This window comes from Silene latifolia, chromosome Y (genome assembly GCF_048544455.1).
Source record: "Silene latifolia isolate original U9 population chromosome Y, ASM4854445v1, whole genome shotgun sequence".
In the NCBI taxonomy this organism is placed as follows: Eukaryota; Viridiplantae; Streptophyta; class Magnoliopsida; order Caryophyllales; family Caryophyllaceae; genus Silene; species Silene latifolia.
This window is the reverse complement of record NC_133538.1, coordinates 178,201,126-178,205,700: the sequence shown is the minus strand read 5'-3', so window position 1 is coordinate 178,205,700 and position 4,575 is coordinate 178,201,126. Positions and strand designations below refer to the sequence as shown.

The 4,575-nt window shown below is 42.8% G+C and overlaps 1 non-coding gene across 1 annotated transcript; it reads left to right on the top strand.

The window, feature by feature from the left end:
• Positions 1–4,027: 4,027 nt before the first annotated feature.
• Positions 4,028–4,134, top strand: LOC141636310 (small nucleolar RNA R71). The gene has a single exon (XR_012540931.1). It is a non-coding gene; the product is annotated as a small nucleolar RNA R71 (small nucleolar RNA).
• The last annotated feature ends 441 nt before the right edge of the window (positions 4,135–4,575 follow it).

The window sequence follows — 4,575 nt, the reverse complement described above, 5'->3', positions numbered from 1 at the left end:
AATTCTACGCCGCCTAATCCTACAGTTCCCCTACATCCTAGCACAAGCAATTTAGCTACTCATACTGAAATTAAAGGCAATAATAAAATTGGCTAAATAAACTATAGAATTCATGATTAATGCGGTAAAATAAACAATTAACATAAGACGGCAATTCGGCTTTGGGGAAACTGATTTAGCAATTCTACAACTACGAATGAATGCAAAATAACTGAATAAAACCAGAGAATACCGTGTGAATTGCAAAGGAAAAGAACAAAGCCGAATGCAACAATGAATTGTATTCAATACCGAAGTAATCCTCGAAACCTAATTAATAAACTCAAACTAAACGGAATTGAAAACTGAATAAGAGCTTCCTCCTTTTCTGAATGTTCTAGGTTACGTTATATAGAAAATATACGTAATACTTATTATCAAAACCTAAACACAATGGGCTTGCTTTTCCTCGATCTTCTTATTCACGTCTGATTAGCGTCTTGGTCGATCGACCAAGCATGGCGATCGATCGATCGCCTGAAATGAATAAAGAGCCTTCGGATAAACTGGTCCTAGATGTCACCAGTTATAAGCTCTAAACCTTAGAAAATATGATGTAGCTTGCCAAAATTCTAAGTCAAGTCTCAAGTTCAGCAAATAATTAACGAAAACTCATAGATATGCACTTATACGATTCTACTAATAACATGTCAATTAGCAAGGCTTAGGCATAAACAGGTGAAATTGCAATGTCATCATTGAAATACTATCGTTCCGACTCGACTAAATGCTAAAATAAACATGCAAATTTTGAATTTTGATGAAATTTTTCAATTTTTTTTGGAATTTTCTTTATATATAAGAGAAATTAAATAAACAATGCAAACTGAAATGTAAACGTGAATGCAAGCAAATGATATGCGACGCAAAACCCTTCTCCAAACCAAATCACACAATGTCCCCATTGTGCAAAATCATGTAATGAAGAAAAGAGAAACGGGAATTTGCGAGAAAATAAATAAATACGACAAGAAGTAAAACTTGGGAACTCACAAGACTTTAAGCGCAGCAAAAGGAAACCTCCCCAAACCAGCGTGAGTTAGGAGGTTTGGTGGCTATGATGCTACCAAAAAGTACCTGAAAAGACAAAAGGACCACGCATAAGTCTAAGAAAACAATTTTGAAGCGGTATTATGTGCACAATTGAGAAAATAAAAGAAATAAATAATATGACGGAAGGTAAAGTGGAGTAGAAAACTCCCTCAATTCCGCAAATCGACCAAACACAGCAGGGGAGAGGTCGTGAACAGGTACAGCAGTCCAGGGCGGTCGATCGACCACCTAGCCCAGTCGATCGACCAGAGTGAACAGGAACAGAAACTCCTGGAACTGTGCAGCTAGTCGATCGACTATACTGAGGTCGATCGATCGCCAAAGAAAATCTTCTTTGTAACCCGATTTCTTCGTATTTGCTCAATAACTTGAGCTAATGAGGTCTAAAAACCTCCAATTGCACAATAATACGCGCCCAAAATTGCGCAAAACCCAAAGTAAAGTCTAAAGTACTTAAAAATCCTAAAAAAAATAATTAAATGCGAAGTCTCGCGCACACAAAAGCAATAAAATAGTTTAAAAGCAATAAAATGAAGTTTTTGATAAAGCGCGTGATCAACTAGTAGTTGATCAAGAATGGCCACGGTATGGCCCACTTCGTCGGCTTCTGGCTACAAGAGGTAGCTTCAACGGTGCTCATCTTCTCAGCTGCACCTTTCTCAAGTTCAGCATCCGTAGAGCTTGATGGATCAACAGCTTCGTCATCTCCCCAATCAATGACCTCTTCCAGCTCATCAAAGTCCAAGTCTGACTTTCTCACTCTGGCTGGCTCATCTTCAAGCTCCTCATCAGTGCCATAGCTCAGGCATCCAAGACCGCCTCTTGAAACGACTTGCTCCTTCACAGCTGGAGTAACAGGCACCTCGCCCTTCCCCAAACCAGCTCCTGCAATATCTAAAACAGCAGATTCTTCCTTTTTTTTGCTCCCAGTCTGGGCGGAGGTGTTACAATAGGAATAGGAATAGAGATAGGCATATCAGGAAGCACAAAATAGGATTTCTTTTCAAAAACCGTATTACAAGTGACATGCCACATGGGGTCCTTCTTCCTAGCTGTATGGGCAAAGACAATGGAATGCTTGCCTACCTTAAAGGTCAAAGTACCCGAACCAACATCAATAACTGCACCAACAGTGTGCATAAATGGCCTACCTAGGATGATAGGTATGTGGGCATCCTCAGGCACATCTAGGACCACAAAGTCTACAGGGAAGAAAAACTTCCCTATTTGCACAGGGATGTCCTCCAAGACTCCTATAGGCTGGACCGCAGAGCGATCAGCCATCTGAACGGTCATGCTCGTAACTGCAAACCTATTCAATTTTAACTTTCTAGCAAGCCTCAAGGGCATGACGCTAATACTAGCTCCTAGGTCACATAATTCCTTCTCAATAGAGAAGGTACCTATATTACAAGGAACGAAAAAGCTACCTGGGTCCTCTAGCTTATGGGGTGCAGTGTGAGTCAAATAAGAACATGACTCTTGAGTGAGTGCGACAGTATGCACAGTTTCAAGTGACCTCTTTTTAGACAGTAATTGCTTCATAAACTTCATGTAAGCGGGCACTTGATTCACTAATTCAAGGAAAGGTACTTGTACGTTTAAACTACGAACAACATTTTCAAATTTATTGAAAGATATCTGTTCCTTCGTCGGCACCAATCTCTCCAGGTAGGGGGCTGTAAGATGTAACTTAGCCCTCTCCTCTAAATCTCACATGCCGGCTTCCGTGGACTTAGGGTGGAAGTCCACTACCTTCTCCTTATTGAAGCTTGACCCCCCTTCAGACCGTCTCAAATATGAACCATTGATCGACATTGGGTCGTACTTTGGAACCGGGACTGACCCATCAGCACTCGGGTCTTACCCCAATACTTTCGGAGTTGTCGTACCCCGAAACAAATGATCCCTCAAGTTATCGGGCATTGGAGGACGAAATTGTTCAATATCAGCAGCAATCTCAGTCGATCGACCGGTTAGGGTCCGATCGATCGACTTGAACAGACCGAAACTCATCGTTTGTCGCACTTCAGTCGATCGACCGGGTATGTCAGTCGATCGACTGACATACCTGCTGATCGTCTTTTTCTTTCCACTTTTCGTTCCAGCTTTCTTTTGACTCGGTTCTGCCTCATCTTTTGCAGCATCGTCCTCGACCATGACGGGCCCCTTAAGGGTAGACCCACTCCTCAAAGTGATGGCATTAAGGGTCTCTTTTTGGTCCGTCTGAGTCGGTAAGTGTCCCAGAGCTCGAGTGGTATTGTTGCTAGCCAATTGAGCAATTTGGCTCTCTAGAAGTTTCATTCCGGCCTCTCTAACTTGGGACTCCTTTTGCAACATATTCTTCAATTCAGCAAAGTCGGAATTTTGGGTTTGTTGCCGCTGCGGCACATAGGGAGGTTTTTGAAACTATTGTTGCTTATGAGGAGGCACATAAGTCTGTTGTTGCTGCTGCTGCGGAGGTTGAGTTGGATTCAGGACATTCTGGCTACTCCACCTCAAGTTGGGATGGACATTCGGCTCATAGTACGTGTTTATCTGCCTGTAATGTTGAAAGGCAGCACAAGACTCGAAGGGACTAGGACAATTTTCTGAGACATGTCCCTCAGCTCCACATCTTCTACAGACGAAAGGACCATTTGAAACAGCATTCACATGATACATCCCTCCTTTTGAAGCTCCTCCCAAATCGTATTTGTCAAACCTCGCCGTGAGAGCCTCTAATGCAGCTACAGAAGGGGATTCAGCACTCCTCCTCTGATTGCCTCTCGAATTCCCATATTCAGTTTTATGGGTGGCTAAGTCATCAATGATCTTCCACCCCTTAGTCTCTCCCATATTCTCAGCAAATCGGCCATTGGCTGCAACATCCAAAATAGCTCTCTGATCGTCATACAGCCCGTTATAGAACTGATTGCAAAAACTCCATTTTTCGAACCCATGGTGCGGAATAGTTCGTACCAGCTTCTTGAAACGGACCCATGCTTCATGAAATTTCTCATCAGGTCCCTGTTTAAAGCTCGTGATCTGAGATCTAATGGAATTCGTCTTCGAGGCAGAGAAGTATTTCTTGTAGAATGCCAAGGCCAAAGAATTCCAGTCGGTGATCCCATGAGCGGCTCGATCCAGATCTTTGTACCACTCCCTTGCAGCATCACGGAGTGAGAATATAAACATGGTCTCCTTTATCTGGTCCTGGGTCACACCGGTCGGTGGGGGTATAGAGCAATAATAATCGATAAATATCTAAATATGCTTGGCTGCATCTTCATTTGCAGCACCCCCGAACTGGTTCCTCTCAACTAAGTTGATATAGGAAGGCTTCGGTTCGAATTTCCTATCAGCTCCAGGTAATTCGAACCCCTTGTATAGATTTGCATTTGTCGGCTCAGAATGACTTGCTATAGTTGCTTCTTGACCATGACTGGAATTTAGGAGATGTGACTGTCGTGGTGAAGAGGTAGAATCAGGAGATGTAGGTGG